Source organism: Propithecus coquereli, unplaced genomic scaffold, assembly GCF_000956105.1.
Source record: "Propithecus coquereli isolate 6110/MARCELLA unplaced genomic scaffold, Pcoq_1.0 Scaffold213, whole genome shotgun sequence".
Classification (NCBI taxonomy): domain Eukaryota; kingdom Metazoa; phylum Chordata; class Mammalia; order Primates; family Indriidae; genus Propithecus; species Propithecus coquereli.
This window is the reverse complement of record NW_012146412.1, coordinates 3,761,126-3,780,846: the sequence shown is the minus strand read 5'-3', so window position 1 is coordinate 3,780,846 and position 19,721 is coordinate 3,761,126. Positions and strand designations below refer to the sequence as shown.

Genomic DNA, 19,721 nt, shown 5'->3' with positions numbered 1-19,721 from the left:
CAATTGCCCATGTATACCTAAATAAATGTAAGCTGAACCAGATATGTTCTAAAATTTTTTATACCAGAAACATTTCATGTTTGTATTTTGAAACCAAATAAGCCTATGTTAAGAAGGATGTGTGTTTGTGTGTGTGTTTGTGTAGAGATGTAGGATATTATAAAGATAAAGAGTATAGGAAATACCTCAGCCCAACGCTGGGATGTCAGTCTAATCCAACAGCAAATTCCCTGTTAGTATTGTATCTGTTCTTTTAAGAACACACTCCTTTTGTCCTTCTCAAGATGCTGTTGTTACCAAAAGCTTGGCACTTGTCTAGGAGGCCACATCAGAAGAACAAGAACAAATGGCTGAAGAAAAGGAAAGAGAATATGTTATTTTTCCAGCAAAGGAAGAAAAATGGCAGACTCTCATCTCGAAATCCAAATTCCTGCCTGTACGCAGAAATACAGAGCTTTTAAAGGGAGGAGCCCCAGTTCTAGGCTATTGCCATTAATGATTCTAATCATCCCATGTCTTCCGAAGACAAAACTTTGACATCCGCCCACTTGGGAGGCCCAGCCAGACCTCCCCAGGCCAGGCCCTAGCCCTGGGATGGAAAGGACAGTTCAGCTTAGCTATCTCCTGGTAACACAAGGAACAAAAGACATTCCCCTGCCCCTCCTGACCACCTGTCCCCAGCTCCAAGGCAGGGATGCAGGCCTGAGTTCCCAAAAAGAGTGGGGGAAGTTTTAAAGAGACAGAAAACATCTTTTTGCTGTTTTTTTCCAGGCCATTCCCTCTGTTACCCTGTTGGCTGCCAGAGAAAGATTTGTATTTTCATGGTGGCAGGAAGAATCTTGAATTCGTGTTTAATATTCTTGTTTAGTCTATTGATTCTGGTCTCTATGCCAAAGTCTGTCATCCCTTAATTAGACTCTGAGACTTCCTTGTTCTGACACTGTACCTATTCTGCCAATTGGTTTATTTTATCATTTATAAGTGTATCACTAGGTAATATATGAGAGCCTCATCACACCATGTGCTGGTTGTAGGGAACCTGGGATATTATCTCAGCCCCTGAGAATCTAAGAAAGGGCACACATCAGGTGGAATGTGGCATCATGCTGAGCGTATAAATTTTCCAAAGGTTTAGCAACTTTCCTAGGATATGCAAAGAAAGCAAGGAGCAAGCCTGGCGCTTATCTCTCACCTCAAAACACATGTGCATTAGTTTCCTCCATGAAATCTGTTTGGATGTGTCTACCATCCTCTCCCATTAGGCTGACCTCCAGCCTTGACCACCAGGAGAGGTCGTGACCAGGTATACCCGTATCTGAACTCTTGTTTCTCTGCCCTCTTTTTTCTCATCTTTTAAACAGCAGAAGGGCTATCGATTTTCCATTCACGTTTTATAGGAACTTCATCTACATTCTCTTCCTTATCTACCCTTATAGTTAAGATGAATATCTAAACTAGTCTTGAACTGGGACAGTCTTGAAAGTGAAAAAAGAGAAGAACAAATGCAAAACTGGATGGGACGACTGAGCAAGAGGCAAAAGTCACGACTGTCTTCGCCGCCACATCACTTACAATAGGATTATGTGAGTCGAGCCAACTAGGTTTGACTCTTGATGTATTAAAGGGAAATTTTTGGAATTTAGAAGACTCCTTTCTCAATAAAGTATGACTTTCAAAAGTATTTTTTACCTAAAGATTGGAAGAAGTCAGCTTTCAGGCTCCACGCCAAGTTACAAGGACTTTGGTCCAGGCAGAAGCCACGTTTCCCTGGAGTAACATTTGCCTTTGGGGGGATTGCGGGTGGGATGTATGTTGGAGTGATAATCGTCAGGCTGGCATTATAGAAACAGAAAAAAAATATTAACACTATCATTTGATATTTTAAAACATTTTTTCTTTACATATAGTAAGAGACTTAGAGTAAAAGGTAAAATTAAAAAGTAAATTGTATCAATGTTATGAATGGGGAGTATACAATACATATACACTAGTATATGTTTTTTTCTATCTTGTTTATAATTTATGTTACATGTTTATCATCATCATTTTGAAACTTTGAAATAATACAACGATGTATTTAATTGCAAATGTATAATGAGTTTATTGTGCTTTAAGATGCTACTTTAATGCTAGAGGTGACATACAAAAATATTTTATTTTTATTCACATAAAATGAGGGGTTCTGTTATTTCAGTTTTAAAGACAGTAGATAGTCAAATTGTTAATTTCCAACCTATGATATATTCCAAATTCATGTTTTCAATAAATGCTTTATCTAGATGTTTTATTTTTCTTCCTAATAGTGGTAGCCAGCACTATCTGGAATTTAGGTTTGTGGAAAGCACAATCCTTTTTTCAATTCACACACAAAAAAAGCCTCTAGAATTACCAGTAGAACGAAATGCCATGGTTCATTTTAACAATACAATTTACAGCTGTCTAGGTGGATAATTTACCAGAGTAAGTGGAAGGGCATTTTAGTTTTCATTATATAGTTTTGTCCTTTGTAAGGTTATGTCATTAGCTTCTTGTGTTGGAAGAATACAAATGGGTTGAAATTGGTGGACTTTAGATTTTGAAGTGTCTAAAAAGTGCTTCAGAATGGGAGAGTGGCAAAAGCAGAGAAAAATTTAGGCCTAAATATTAATTAATTAAGAATTTGATAGCTAACAATATCTAGATTACTACAATGTTTATTAAAAAAATATTTAGAGTTGGAGAGAATTACAAAACAATGCAAAATCAAAAGGTACAATTAATAGCAGTTCAAAGCCCAAGGCAGAATTATTTATTTTTTTAGAGCAAGAAAATTAGACTGTAAAAAGGTCTAAACAATTGTAAATTAGAGAAAAAAAGCAAATTTTAAAGACAGACAGTATCAAAAGAGCAGTCATCTGGAAGATACCATGACAAGGTAAAAGATCAGAACAATATCCAGCTTCCATCTGGACATCTACCAAAAGGGGTAGACGTTTTGAATAATGAGCATGCATGGTTACTTGTTTAAAACAGACTATGAAAATCAGGGGAACAGGAAAGGTTGGGATAAGGGCACGGGGCGAGGGGAATGTTAAAAAAATTCCACAGGTTAAAATGGAAGAAAGCTTTGGCAAAAGAAAATCCAGAATTGGACTTTTCTTCAACAGCTTCCTTTATCAAGTTCACAAAAAATAGAATATAACATTAATATAAAAAGATGGGCACGAGATTCACACACAAAAAACACCACCCACTGAGAACCAAAGCATATTGATATGAAGTCCTCACAAAACTAATTCCTGTCTCCCATGCAATCACGATACCAATTTCCAAAGAAAATTTGAACCATAAAACCAACTACATTCACTATTAATAAATAAGAAAAAGAAACACTGTTTATTTTTAAGTATAATAACACATTTCAAATTTGGGGGAAGGCAGGCTCCCTAAGACAGTTCCCACATATCTGGTGACAAATTTTCGGACCTGATAAAATGTTTATGAGCCCTTCTGCACAACTGTGAAACATACAAGGCTTAACTGTTTCCTTTTTAATCAGCAAAGTTGTAATAAGATAAAGATATTTATCTACTTCCTTAGGCATTTCAGAGCCATCAGAAGATAATGAAAGATAGAAAATGGAAAGTAAAAATAAGAAAATGGCAAATATAATTTCCCATGAAATAGCAGTGCTGGCAAAATGTATACTCAATTTTGGATTTTGTAAGCTGATGATAGTTTTTTTTTTTTTTTAAAGTGATTTGTATTCCTAAGAGGTCTATATGGCTTGTGAAGACAGATTGCCAATAGTAGAATGGAAAATCTAAGAAACTGAATTCAAATGTTTCCCAAGAAGTTAGAGATAAGATATATAGTGCATTAAATTAAATACTGTATATAAGGAAGAACTGATGCACATAAAGCTGGAAACCAAACGCTGCTATTTGATAAAGTCATTGAACAGATATATGCGGATAATTCCAGAGAGCACCATTGGAGTAAGCTGTGATGTAAATGACACCTTCTACAGCTGTGCTGTGCAAAACTTACCAAGTAAAAAGGCACAAATTGCCTGAGAAACCCTATATCCCAGTCTTCTTCAACTAGGGATTACAAAATGTCACAACATTTAATTTTTATTTTAGAATTATATTGCCTGAACTAAAGAGGATAAATTCAATACAGCTCACCCCCAAGGTGTCTGCTGGCCATGTCAGCGAATATTCTAGGGCCTCAGTTGAATTCAGGATGAATCCTGTGAATCCTCACATCACTTCACTCCTCTTTCCTCCTCTTGCCACAGTATCCTAACCTCAGCTTCCGATGTGGTTGATATGGTAGACCCTGTACTCTCTTCAACTACAACTGCCATGTCTCCATCTGGCTGTCTGGGGAAGAAACTCAGTGCATGGGAATTATCCCAACTCCAGCTCTCTACAGCCAAACTGAAACCAGCGTTGACTTTAACAAAGCAGAAGGTAGGTAAATGGCAGGGACCTAAATAAGTTAACCAAAACCTACTGCCAAGGACTTGTCCTGTGGTCTCTTGCTGGAGCAGTTCTTTGGTTTATATCAGTTCTGTGTAGTTTAGGGAAGACAACACTACCCCCTAATCCTTTGATATCTAGAACCACTTGGAATTTAGAAGGCTTCCTTTCTCTTTTCCATCCTTTGCTTCCACGCAGACCCAGGGAGCAATTTTCTCCCCCAGCTTTTAAAAAGGCCAGCCAACTCAGGGTCTTTTTTTTTTTTTTTTTTTGAGACAGAGTCTGACTCTGTTGCCCTGGCTAGAGGGACGTGTCATCAGCCTAGCTCATAGCAACCTCAAACTCCTGGCTCAAGCGATCCTCCTGCCTCAGCCTCCCGAGTAGCGGGGACTACAGGCATGTGCCACCATGCCCGGCTAATTTTTTCTATATATATTTTTTTAGTTGTCCAGATAATTTCTTTCTATTTTTAGTAGAGACAGGGTCTCGCTCTTGCTCAGGCTGGTCTCAAACTCCTGACCTTGAGCGATCCATCCGCCTCGGCCTCCCAGAGTGCTAGGATTACAGGCGTGAGCCACCGCGCTCAGCCTTCAGGGTCTTAATTGTCCAGGATGAGTGACAAACAATGGAAGCATCAAATCTCTTAAAGAAAAATTGCAGCAACCTAATTTATGGGGATGTGTTCTGGCCCCATCTCTCCTAAAGACAATTAAAAAATATATTATTAGTACAACAGAAGCCTATTGTGAAATGTATCAGCCTTATTCCTAGTCTCTTCATTGAGGCTTGTGTGTTTATGATCACCACGTTTGTTTTGTATTATGCAAAAGTGTTTACTATCTTCAGGGAGATTTGTGTCTTTGTGCTACTGAGTGCATTATGGTGAATGGTATTAACTTGAAAAAATAAAAGGCTAATTGGTCAAGTTAAGGCTCATTATGTCAAAAGTGTCTAAAAACCTAAAGGCTTAAATATACTGTTTCCATACCATGAAGTTTAGGGAGAAATATTATGTAGGCATAACAAATAGAAAACAGAAAAAAATTCAATTTGATCTTTACTCACTGCCATATATATGACAACAATCAACAAATTGTTTTCTATGCTTTAAATTCAATTATCTAGAAGGGATTCACTTTCTCCCTGAAACAACAACTCATGAAACTACTGTCATAAATGTTAGTTTCCAAAATGATATGTTCAACATCTAGCATGGTGCTTGGCACTCACTAAATATTTGTTAAATGCATATGTAGTACTTTGAAAAAAATTGTGACTGTTAATAGCTACATGTATAGCTATTTACCTAATTGCAAGTACATAATGTGGAGTGTGGGTAAGTATGTTGGATTTCTTTCATGATGATAATCTCAAACATGACCTTCATGAAAGAATTAATAAAGACATACTTTTTAATTTACTATTTTTGTTTTTAGTTTGTTTTGAACTTTAGTTTTAAAACCTCCCTTATATGTATTCACTTTGATAGCCTGCTTATATTAAACACTTATGTGTCATTGGATGAAGATAATTGTTGGATATGGGGAAAGAGAAACTCGCTTGCTTTCTTTGTTACCATATAGTAAAATCTGCCTCTACCCTCAAGTCCTACTTCATGGTTCTTCTGGGTTGTGGTATATACTTCTGTCTTATAAATGATTGCTTTAGGCTACTTTTAGTTAAGTGCTTATCTTCTTTGCTTTTGTAGTTTACAGGGTGGAATTAACATGCAGAAGATGCTTACTTCGTGCTTGTAGAAAGTAGGAATGAATGAATGAATGGATAGATGGATGAAACTTTAATGAGGTAAAAAAAAAAAGTGCATTCGATTTTCAACAAGCAAGAGGTTAAGAAATAAAAAAAATTATTTAACATCTAACCTTTCACTCTTTCATTCCTTAGCACTACCAACCTATTTACAATGATTTAAAATTATGTTCTGATATTTTGATGAAACATTAGTTTCATCTTTTATTCTATGAGAAAACGCAACCATGGAGGAAAGGGCTTCTGAATGGAGGGGCTGAACTGATAGCTCTCATAAGGAAAACATAGATTTCTTTTTTCTATAGCAGGCATCAAGGACTTGGCAGAACTAATTCAAAAAGAAAAAAATGAGTTTGAGTTTCTGCTTTTGTTTGTGAAATCCATATTTTATATTACAGTGATTGCCAGGAGAGCTCTGAGAGGCTGAGAGGTATTAAAAAATAATACATGTAACCTTCAGAACAGCTTTTCTCTAAGAAACCTTTATTCCACACAAAGATATTATTAACTGAAGAGTTAACCTGAAATTGCAAAGATTGCAATAAGAAAGATAACTGTCAACATTTCCATTATGGAAGTAATGTTTAACTTTCCTAGATTTAATCACATCATTTTAAGACCATATGGTGCATAAAAAGTAAGGGTGGAGATTGGCTGAAGATTTGTTCCTTGAAATATGACTTAGAGACCATGTTGGGGTAGTTTTTGCCATAAATCCCCCCAATGATATATACTGTTTACCAAGCCCCTGATGTTATAAAATTCCTGAATGTTAATCTTTATTAGTTAGGTAACAAAACATTTCATATGAATGAATGAGATATATTACTTGATATTGAATATAAAATTTCTGGAGAAAACAACAAAATGTGTAAAGTGAAAATGACTATATATAAAAGCGTTTAAAGGACTTGTGATGTCATTTGCCAAGCCAGGACTTCAAACCTGCAATGATTCTGGGAATGCCCATATGGCAGGGCCTCATTGCATTTCAGGTGTCTGCATCAGTCTTCTCACTTTTGTTTTCTTGGTAACGGTCTCCTGTTATTTCCTTAACCACCCCAATAGTGGTCCCAGCTGCTATCGATACGTAACTTCTTTGATCCATCAGGTGTATGTTCTCTTGGGACCCCAAAGATACACTGTCCAGTATAAATAGAATATTCTCTCCTCAACCTCTTTTATTTTTTTAATTTCAAATTTTTTTATTGACACATAATAATTGTACATATTTATTGGGTGTGGTATAATGTTTTGATACATACACACATTGTGTAAAAATCAAATCAGGGTATTTGGTATATCCGTCACCTCATACACTTATCATTTCTTTCTGGTGAGAATATTAAAAATTCTCTCTTCTAGCTATTTTGAAATATACAGTACAATACTGTTATCCACACTCAACCTATTGTGCAATACAACACCTAAACTTATTTCTCCTATTTAATTGTAACTTTGTATCCATTAACCAATATCTTCTTATCCTTTCATCTCCCCTGCTCTCCCCAGCCTCCGGTAAGCACTATTCTACTCTACTGTTAGGAGATCATCTTCTTCAGATGCCACATATGAGTGAGATCATGTGGTATTTGTCTTTCTGTGTCTGGCTTATTTCCCTTAACATAGCATCCTTCTGGTTCATCCATGTTGCCACAAATGACAGGATTTTACTCTTTTTTATGGACAAATACTAATCCATTGTATATGTATACACCACATTTTCTTTATCTATTCATCTATTGATGGACACTTAGGTTGGTTCCATATCTTGGCTATGTGACTAATACTGCAATAAACATGGCGTGTGGTTACCTCATCAACATACTGATTTCATCACTTTTAGACATATATCCAGTAGTGGGATTGCTGGATTGTATAGCAGTTCTACTTTTAATTTTTTGAGGAACCCCCATACTGTTTACCATAATGGCTATATTAATTTACATTCCCACTAACAGTGTATATGAGAGTTTCACTCTCTCCACATTTTCCACATTCATGCCAACATTTTCTATTTTTTTGGTCTTTTTGATAATAGCCATTCTAACAGCTGTGAGGTGATATTTCATTGAGGTTTTGATTTTCATTTTTCTATTGATTAGTAATGTTGGACATTTTTTGCAAGTCTTCTTTCAAGAAATGTCTATTCAGATCAGATCTTTTAACCATTTTTAAAATCAGATTATTATTGTTTTTGAGTTCCTTTTATATTGTATATATTAACCCCCTATCAGATACATAATTTACAAATATTTTCTCCCATTCTGTATGTTGTCTTTTCACTCTTTTGGTTGTGTCTCTTGCTGTACAGAAGGTTTTTGGTAAATGTAATTTCATTTGTCAATGTTTGCTTTTGTTGCCTGTGCTTTTAGGGTCTTATCTAAAAAATTCTTGCCCAGACCAATGTGAAGCATTTCCCCTATGATTTCTTCTAGTAGTTGTATTGTTTCAGGTCTTACATCTATGTTTTTAATCCATTTTGCATAGATTTTTTATATGGTTAGAGATAGGAGTCTAACTTTTTTTCTTCTGCATGTGAATATCCAGTTTTCTTAGCATCATTTATTGAAGTGACTGTCCTTCCTCCATTGTATGTTCTTGGCACCTTTGTCAAATATAGGCTGTAAGCATGTGGATTCATTTCTGGATTCTTTATTCTGTTCTATTGGTCTATGTGTTTGTTTTTATGCCAATACCATCCTGTTTTGGTTACTATAGCTTTATAGTACATTTTGAAGTCAGGCAGCATGATGCTTCTATTTTTGCTCTTTTCGCTCAAGACTGCTTTGACTATTTGGGGTCTTTTGTGGTTCCATAAAAATTTTAGGATTGTTTTTTCTATATCTGTGAAGATTGTCATTAGTATTTTGATAGGGATTGCATTGAATCTGTAGCCACTTTGGAAATCTCTAAGGTCATTGTGTATTAACATAAGGTGTTACCTGAATCTGAGGTTTTGATTATTTTTCATTTTCCTAGGTGATAAAGGATACTTATCACCTAGGACACTTATTGTGGAATATGCTTGACCCATCTCTTGTGCCAACGTGCCCTTACCATGGATTCAGCAGAGTGTGGTGGTTAGTACATGATCTCTGGAATCAGATTATCTTTGTTAAAATAGCAGCTTTATTACTTAAGACTGTGCAACTTTGGATGATTTTCTTATTGTATCAGCATTTCAGTTTATTTATATGTAAAATAGGAAATTAGAAAAGAGATCCTAGGGTCATTGAGAGGCTTGAATAAGATAATAAATAGAGAGTGCTTAGAACAGTGCCTGATGTGCAGCACATGATCAACAAATATTAGCTACTATTACCAGGCCACATGTTTTCACTCTGTGATCCTGCCCCAAGACAAGAGTTGACTGGCTGAAATGTGGACATCTGAACAATTTGGACCATTCAAATCTTCATCCCTCTCTCTCTGTCTCTCTCTCTTTCTCTGTCTCTTTTTCTTTCTTCTGCGTGTTCATACACATGTGCACATCCTCAAAAATTTCACCTGAGAGGAAGGAAAGAGGGAAAGGCTAAGAATTGAGAGTTAACTCAAGAGATCTAAATTTTCTGTAATAAGTCTATGAGGCTGAAGATATTGCAGTCTGCCTGATTTAAGTAGCATTAGCCAATGTTTAAAATGTCTTAAAATGGGATTTTATTCTAATACTGAATTCATAAATATAATTTTTTTTTGCAAAGATTTTCATTTACGTGAACAGAATAATGGTACCAAGTTGAAACACTTGTCAGTAAAGAAATAAGCTCTATTATGGGTTAAGAAGGTAGTATCTTCTCAATGGTTATGTGTCTAGTTATTATTATTTTCATAAAATGCATTCGTTCAAAACAGGATTACGTGTGATTTCATCTGGGCCAGTTCCAAACAGAAGTATCATTGTAAATCTAACACCTTTTTATTCTAATCAAATTTGGAAATGTTTTATAATAGCTTCACTTATTTGTAGAAATATGGGGGAAAACTTTTCTCCCCCATTCTTTCAGATACATAGAAGGGACACATTTAAAAAAAAAAAAAAACCTTTTGAAAAGGACATAAAACAAAACAAAGAGCCAATATTAGAGTATTTTGCTAAATGAAAGCAAGAATGACTTATATCGATAGTCTTTGTCCCCCAAAGATAATATTTGTTGTTACTTAACTGAACTATGTTCATGGATCGTCTACTATGACCCAAGTTTGGCACTAGGGATAGGAGGGGAAATGGCACGGTCCCTGGGGTTATGACCTCTAAAGATATTTCGGGGCAGCAAAGATAATTATTGACATTGCCAGGAAGATTCACTGAGAACATCAAAAATGGATATCTCAGAGTCTAGGAAGGGATAAAACAAAACAAACCAGCAGACAAAAATCCCAGTGGTTTAAGATAAAAAATTGCAAGCTGACACCATTGAATGTAAGAGGAAACTCTCCTATTTCCCAACCAATTTAAGTATTCTGGCTAAATGCTATGGTAATTCCAAGTCATGGCTAAAAAAAAGAAGTAACTCTAAAGTCATTTCTTGGGAGCTGTATTTACTTTGAAAACATTAAATTTAACTAATATTTATTGAGTGATTATTTGATGCCAGAAACTGTTCTAGCAATGAAAATTAGCAGTAAACTCGACAGAGATAAACCTCTGTGTTCAGGGGGTAAATGTTCTAGTGCATTTAAGTATATATAGCCTATTTAAGAAGACAAAATAGAGTTTAATATATTATAGCTGTTTTCATAAGCACCTTGAATTTTCCATTCATTATTACAAATTTTATGCTGTTTTCTTCCCAAAATATTAAAAATATGCATAATCTCATTTAAAAACACTTTAGCACAGATTGCTAGTGGCTTAAATGACTTAAAATGAATTTTAGAACCAAATCTACGTAGTATTTGAAGAGATTTATGATTTATTATAGCAATGACTCATTTTGTTTGAAATACTCATGTAAATACGAGTAGGAAAACAGTAAATATTTTGAAGATTTAATTTCTTGTCCAATCCAATTTTATTTCTAAAACACTGCCCCCCATAATTGTGTGCATAGATTTTTCCCTTAGCAAAAGTTCATATTACCAGTTCTTAAAAATTCTTTGCATTCTAGATATATTAATATTAAATTTGCCAATTCCTGGCACCAAGTTGGTGGGGGCTGCTAGAAGTGTCTGTTGCATTTCTCCCTCCCTCTCAACCACAACAACAGATTGTGAAGGTCAGCATTGGTGCTTCACACTCAAATAACCAAGAGGGGAGATTCGCTCTTAGATACTGGAGACAATGCAGCAACAGGGCCAAGAAAGACAAGTGTTAAAATATGTGTCATGAATAATGAAATCCTCATGGAAACAATATCAGATGAACCAAAGGCCTGTATAAATCAACTTTCATGTGAAGTGCTTTGCCTTATTTTTTAGGTAACTTCCTCTTCAGGACATCACGTGTATCGGATGTCTTTCCCAGAACTAAAGGAAGCAACAATTCTGTATCTGAGAGTTGTGAAGGCTATGGATCTCTGTGCAGGGCAGTCTTGGGAATACCTGCCAAGTGGCTTCACAGATTCCAGTTTTCTAACACTGTTGGAGAAGATGCCAGACATCAAACAGCTAAATGGTCTTCACCCTAGATATCTTGAGAGATGAAGAGTACCTAACTATGAGGCTATTATCATTCTAGGAGTCCTAGAAGCTTTGCAGGTATGTTCAAACTTAGTGGTCATGGAAAACTATCATTTGGAGTTGATAGAATTCATTTAGACATATATGCTACATGTTCATATTTGGGGGAAATTTTGTAATTGTAATGGAGCATTTCCAATTCCTCCTGAAAAGAAACTGAAAACTCCTATGGGAGCCAAAATGCAAACTTTACCTCTAGTTGGGATAAATGTTTCTGAAATCGTTTGTAGCCCAATCCTAAGATACCTTTATATGAAGTGGATAAGACTCAACTAAACCACAGCCTTATAAAGACTGTCTCTGCATCCGCTTAAGAACTTTCATCATGAGAAACTGCACAGAACCCACAAATTCCTGGAAATATGTCCCTTTAGTAACAGACTTAGCCTCCGTTGGAAATTTAGAACACTTAGAAATGGTTCAAGTTCTTTTCCTTGAAGGTTTAATCTAATATGTAATTGGAGAGAGTTGGAGATTAGCTGGTTTTAGAAATTTGTACTACACTATTGTTTGGGGATCTTGCAAAAATGCTCTTGAAATAGAACTTAGTTACCTCATTTTATCACTGCTGCCTGTAGGTTATATGAAGTTTGGATCCAGCCTTCTCTAACCAAAGATGGTGTCTTTTCTGCCCTAAAGGTGGAAAAGTTGGAGTTCCCCCAGTTTGAAACCATCTATCTGGGATGTGTAGATGAGTTCTCACTGAACCATGGCTGATGCACATCTGGTAATGTATGGTTTGACTGATATGGTAGAAAATCCCAGTGTCATCACTGACATAAGGATGAAGGTACTCAATGAAGTTTTTCCTGTGTCAATTATCTGTAATTTATAATTGCTTCATCTATATAACCCATACGATTGGATGTCTGACCCCTCAAGATGGAATTGATTGGTTAATATCAACCTAGCACGGTGCTGTACTTTGGAGCTTGACTTCTTTGGCCAGTTTATTGAATTGTCCAGCTTGGAGTTTATTTCACTGGACCAGATGTTTTGTGAATCACTTATGGGCTGTGTTGGAGTTGGTTTGAGCACAGGCACAGGAATTGGGGTTTTCTCAGCCCCTATTAGCAACTTGGACTCCAACAACGACAATGATAATAATGCCCATAATAATAATGCAAACAGCCACAACAACAATCGCATCACCCAGATAACTCAGAGGAAGAGAATGACCTTCAGCAGGATCTGCAGCCAGGACAGCAGCCGTTTGTAGCTGACATACTTAACAAAATGGAAGATTTGATGCAGGAAGATAGAGTGGTGCTGGCAGAGAGTAGAAATGATATTCCAGCTCACAGTTATGCAGTCACTCTTGCAGATGTTGATAAGGAATAAGCAGGACCCAGTGGTGTGTAGTAAAACAACCTCTATTACTGTTCACAATTCAGAGTGATGGTGATGAAGATAGCCTAGAATTCCAAAAAGCCTGGAATCCTAAGAATGGTGTTTGATGTTATTCCGAACATGAAGAAAAAAATGGAGAGTCAGTAAAGTGCAGGAAATTGTCAGAGGTTGCCAAAACAAAGCCACATCATGCCATGAAGCAGAAGCATATGGCATACAAGTCCACCAGTATCAGTGATCCTATGATAGAGGATGATCATGCATAGATCTTTGCATTAAAATTCAAAAATCATGTTGTAGTCACTATGACCAACTATAGACTAACAGATCTAGTGCTATAAGACTGTCCCCAAATGATGTTCATCCATGCTACCAGATGCAAGATACTGAAACATTTAAAAGTAGAAAATGTAAAATTGTAAACCAATTTGACTATGCAAGAAACTGAATGTCAGTTTGACAATACAAGAAACTGAATATGAATTAGGTACTAGGCCAGGGACGAAGGATGCCTCCCGCCCAGGTTTGGCATTGCGTCTATATACCCATGCCTAGAACATTCAGCAGATTTGCAGCTGGATGGACACTACAGCAGAGATCAATCAAGAACTCATTCAGTATGAATCCTCCCCTGAAACCACGTGAAATGAAGGTGACTTTACTTCTAGTACCCCCACATACTCCTGGAAGAGAGGAATCTATATTTTAGGATGTGTTGTGGATAGAGCTCCATATTCCACGATTTCTCACTTCCCTTGGCTGAGATCACTATGGGCAGAAGAGCCCAATAGCTTTGCCTGATATAACATTGAAGATAATGAAGAAAGTTGTATCTATGCTCCTTGAGGGAAAGGGCAGCTGTCTGCAGCATCTGTGTGGGAACAATAAGAGAAAAAATTTCAGGAATGCATCAGATGAAGATGGGTGTGAGCAAGTGGTGATAATTTTTTTAAAAAAATTATTTTTAGTTATGGTTACATAATAGTTGTCCATGTTTATGCAGCACATGTGATATTTTGATATAAGCATATAATGTGTAATGATCATGTAAGGACAATCGAGATACCCATCACCTCAAGCATTTATCTTTTCCTGGTTGCAATTTTAATCTAATGTTGTAATGTCAGTGGAGAGCCAGTTGAAAATGACTACATTTAATTTGTTCTTCCTATTTTCCAGCTAATCTGGTAGAAAGCAGCTGGGGTCTTCCAGCTTCCAAAGTACAGTAATTCTTCACTTAACATTTAGGATGTAGCCAAGTGATGATTTGATACGGAGATTAGTATGAATGGGCCAGGTTTTACTCATCAAGACAATGGAAGAATGACCCTGAAGGCATTTTGAAGACCATTATGGCTACCACTCCCATTACAGTCCCAGAATGCAAAGGACTAGGGTGCAGATGATTTTAAAGGAGAGACTGTGGGCAGCCCTGGGACCTGAGCACTTCCTGCTGGTGCTTCCTCAAGGCTCCAATCTCTGCATTCCAGTGCTGTACTCCTTGGCAACCTAGGCCTGCTTCAGCTGGCCCAGGTGTACCATGGACTGTGATGACTGCTTCTGCAGAGGGCATGGGCAGTTAGCCCTGATGGCATCTGCACAATGCCATTTCCACTGGCAAGGAGAACATACAAACTGTGGGGGCATAGCTGTCTCCACCTAGATTTTGAAGGATGGAGCTGCTGGAGCCCAAGATGTGGGACTCAGGGAGAGGGCCATTGCAAGAGCAGGGTCACTGCAGTGAGTCCCTATTAAGACAATGCTTAGTGGAGCCATAGGGGTAGGACCACCCCTGAGATCCCAGACTGGTAGAACCACCAGCATGTGATTCCAGCCCAGCCTAGCCACAGGCACCTGACTAAAACCTGTGAGAGCTTCAGCATGGGCTGTGCTCAGTGAAGTATCATGGGGACAGGACTACCCAGAGCCCTGAAGGCCCAACCCCTGCCCCAGTATATCTGGAATGCAGGACACTGAGTCAAAGATGATTACTCTTAATCCTTAAGATTTAATGTTGTCTGCCCTATTGGGTTTCAGGCTTACTTGTGATGTATTACCTGTATCTTCTTTATTTCTCCCTATTGGAATGGGAATGTCTATTCTATACTTATTTCATCATTGTATTTTGGAAGCACATAACTTGTTTGATTTCACAGGCTCACAGCTAAAGGATTATTTGCCTCAAAATAAATTGTAACTTGAGTTTCATCCATATCTGATTTAGATGATATTTAGATGACACTTTAAATTTTAGATTTTTGAGTTGATGTTGGTATGAATCAAGGCTATTGTGGCTTTTGGGATGGAATGAATACATTTTGCACAGCAGAAAGACATGAACATTGGGAGCCAGGTGCAGAATTCTCTCATCTAAATGTTTGTATCCCTCAAAATCCATATATTGGAACCTAATTACAAATGTAATGCTCTTAGGGGCTGTGGCTTTTGAAAGGTTATTAGGTCATGGGAACACAGCCCTCATGAATGAGATTAGCATTTTTTAAAGAGGCCCAAGAAAGACCTCCTTCTCCTTCCACCATGTGAGGACATTGCAAGAAGTTATTATCTATGAGAAAGTGGGTCCATACCAGACAGCAAATCTGCTGGCATCTCGATCTTGCACTTTCCAGTCTCCAGAACTGCAAGAAATAAATATAGGTCATTAAGTATGAAATGCCTGATTTTGAATCAAAAGTGTAGTTTATTATATCTCAAACAAGAATCAGTATAATTAATCAAGGTATGTGCCTAAACTACAGACACAGTTTTGCCATCTTAATGGTAGCTTTTTTATGCCAGCAGCAAAGAAGCCTGGAGAGAGAATGGGAACGAAATCACAAAAGACATTTCCCACAGTTTGTTGAGAATTGAATATTTTTCCTTGCGAGAAGTGGTACAAAGCCTGGAAAAAGTGGTAGTCAGTTGGCACAAGGTCTGCTGAATGTAGTGGATGACAGAGCTTCCAAATCCAGCTTCTGTAGTTATGAGCAGTGCTGTTTGTTTGACATGTGGTCCAGCATTGTCTTACAAGAGGATTGGCCTGTCTCTATTGACCAATCTCAGCTGCTTAATCACAAGAATCCTCATCATTTCATCCAACTGGTTGCAGTAGATCTGCTGTAATTGATTGACCACGTTTCATGAAGCTATAGTGGATAATATCAGTGCTGGACCACCAAACAGACACCATTAGTTTTGTTTGATGAATATTCAGTTTTAGATTGTGTTTTGGCAGTTCATCTTTATCCATCCATTGTGCTGAATGCTTGTGATTGTCAAAAAGAATCGATTTTTCATCACATGTAACAATATGGTGTAGAAATGGTTCACCTTTATGTCGTGACAAAAAAGAAAGGCAACCTTCAAAGTGATATCTCTTCTGATGCTCATTTAATTCATGCAGAACCCATCTATCCAGCTTCTTTACCTTGCCCATTTATTTCAAATGATCTAACATTGTTGGAACAGTAACATCAAACCTTGCTGTTAATTCACACATAGGTTGAGATGGATTCACTCCCACCACAGCTTTCAGCTCATCATTATCCACCTTGGTCTCGGGTCGCCCATGTGGCTCATATTCAACATTAAAATCACCAGAATGGAACTTCTGAAACCATCAACATACTGTGTGTTCATTAGTCACATCCTTCCCAAACACTTTGTTGATATCTTGAGCTGTCTGCACTGCATTCGTTCTATGATGGAACTCATGTTCAAAAATAACATGAATTTTTGACTTATCCATAGTTTCACAAAAATTGCTGTAAAAAAATCAAAACCACAATGAGGTATCACCTAACCCCGGTGAGATTGGCCTCTATCAAAAAAACACAAAACAATAAATGTTGGCGAGGATGTGGAGAGACAGGAACACTTTTACACTGCTGGTGACTGCAAATTAGTGCAACCTCTGTGGAAAAGAATTTGGAGAAACCTCAGAGAGCTAAAAATAGAAATACCATTCGATCCAGCAATAGCACTATTAGGCATCTACCCAAAAGAGCACAAAACATTCTACGATAAAGACATCTGTACCCGAATGTTTATGGCAGCACAATTCACTATTGCAAGAATGTAGAAACAACCCAAGTGCCCGTCAATCCATGAGTGGATTATCAAAATTTGGTATATGTTTACAATGGAATATTACTCAATCATAAGAAACGACAGTGATCTAGCACCTCTTATACTTTCCTGGATTAAACTTAAGCCCAATATCCAAAGTGGGGCACCACAAGAGTAGAAGAACGGGATTCATTTGTACTCACCATCAAATTGGTACTAACTGATCAACACTAGGTTGATCACATGGCAGAAATACTCTCTAGGGATTAGGGGGATGGGGGGGCAAATCTACAACTAAAGGACACGGGGAGCACTAAAGGGAGGGAAGGGCATGCCTTTAACCCGCATTTGGGTGAGGCAAAGACATAAAGTGTAACTATAATGTTTGTACCCTCACAAAACCCTGGAATAATAAAAAAAAAAGAAAGAAAGATAATCACAAACCAAAACATGCATTTGAAATACTGAAGATGTATCTTTGCAATAAAAATAAAACAAGAATTGTCGAAGTGAAATGTCAGAGATATCAACTGTCAAACTTAGTACTTAAGGAAATTGGACATTTCATACTTAATAACCTATCTGTTCTTTATAAGCTGCCCAATCTATGGCATTAATATTTTGTGATAGCATCCCAAATGGACTAAGACACAGAATAACTTAGGTAACCTAATGTGTAGTTACAGAGGATTAAAATCTTGCTGGGGACCAGAATACAGAACATTCTAATCCAGCACTATTCAAGAGAGGTGTTAGGAACTCTAATTTTAACTTGAAAGATTTTTGATAAGGGATAAGATTAAGAGGATAACTTTATAGGTCTCTTATTTTACCACCAAGATGCAATCGTTTTTAGTTCTGTGATGACGAAGTATCCTGACATCATAGAAAAAGTTTTAGAATCATTAACTTGATCTAGAATTCTGGAACAGCCATATAACAGGATCCATTTGGAAATTGTATAATGCCATGGAGCCACAGAGTCTTCATTTTTGACAGTAGCAGCTCTTCTAGAATGGGTATGACAGAGATTAAAAGAGATAATTTATGCAACGAACAGAATGGTGGGTATTGGAGTGACAGCAGCAGCAGCCCCCTCTAGTCCCCAGAGCAGAGTGGAAGAGGTTTGGGCAGAAGAATGCAGGGTCCACCATCCGCGGGACTCTAGCAGTAAGCCCCAGCGTTTGGTCCTGTGGTGGCTGTGGCATCTCCTCCTGAACAGTACTTCAGTCAGTGTGATTTGGGGCACCGTTTCTGGTTTCACCACCCCCAATCTTGGCTTCCCCCTGCTAAAAACAGATATGTCCTTTTTTTCTTCAGCTACTATAAACTCAGACATTTTAATCTTAACTCTAGTATTGAATTGATTTTACTTTGAAGACAGAATTTTGCATTTTTCTTTGTGTCCTCTATATAGCCTAAAAAATTATTGTCTAGAATATTCATGGAAATTAAATACTAGGAACTTGGAAATTGATAACATAAAATTGGATCTTCTATTGGGGCAAGTAAACAAATATAACCCAAATTACGATAAAGAACTTTTCTAGACACATACCAAAATATGACCAAGTGAAGGTAAAGTTAATGAAAATCGGTATGAACACACAATCAACTGATGACTCAAAGCTAAGTGCAACTTGATTATTTCCGGTCTTGCAGTACAGAAATGAGTTCCAAAGTGGTTAAGTAAATGGCTTCCAGAACGAGAAGACGTGTAAAAGATGTGGCATTCTCTAACGTCAGTGCCTTTTCTCTTTGTGACAGTCAAACTACCCCTAGCTGAAGCAGCAAGGTACTGTTAAGTGCTTTGGACAAAGTAGCCTCATGTGTTATTCTGAGAAATAGTTGGTTAAGTGTCATTTCTTATGATGTTACAATTTTAAGAGGTTCAAGGTATTGATTTGGGTTAGTTGAAATTGCACAAATGAAAGCAGGAAATTTTTTTCCACTTTCACTGGAACAAAATTTTTTAAAAATATCATTATAAAGTGACATCCTCAAACTTCCTACTTCCTGCTTAGAAGTGTTTAAAATACATTCAGTTGTAGGTCTGTTTAGGTTTTTATCTTACAGAAATGTGAAAGTCCTAATATTATATTTCTTTTATTACACATCATCCAGGTCTGTTCTGCTGTCATCAAATCTTGGCCTCAGTTTACAAACTTAAATTAATTTTAGAAGATAATTTTAGAAGATAATAATCCATAACAGAGATTATGGTCTGTGCACTAATTAGGAAAAGAATATGCAACAGACTTGGTTAGAAATGTTATTTAAACTTGGAAATAAAAGACCTTTTTGTGGAAGAATAATATAGTAATTTTTTTCCTGACCAGATTATACAAAAATTTTCTAAATTGACCTACCATTAGGCCATGAATTATG

General features: G+C 37.0%; 2 pseudogenes; both read left to right on the top strand.

Moving 5' to 3' along the window:
• Positions 1 to 4,387: 4,387 nt before the first annotated feature.
• On the top strand, positions 4,388 to 12,632 carry LOC105810485 (annotated as a pseudogene).
• Positions 12,633 to 12,645: 13 nt separating this feature from the next.
• LOC105810483 lies at positions 12,646 to 14,423 on the top strand (annotated as a pseudogene).
• Positions 14,424 to 19,721: the final 5,298 nt, after the last annotated feature.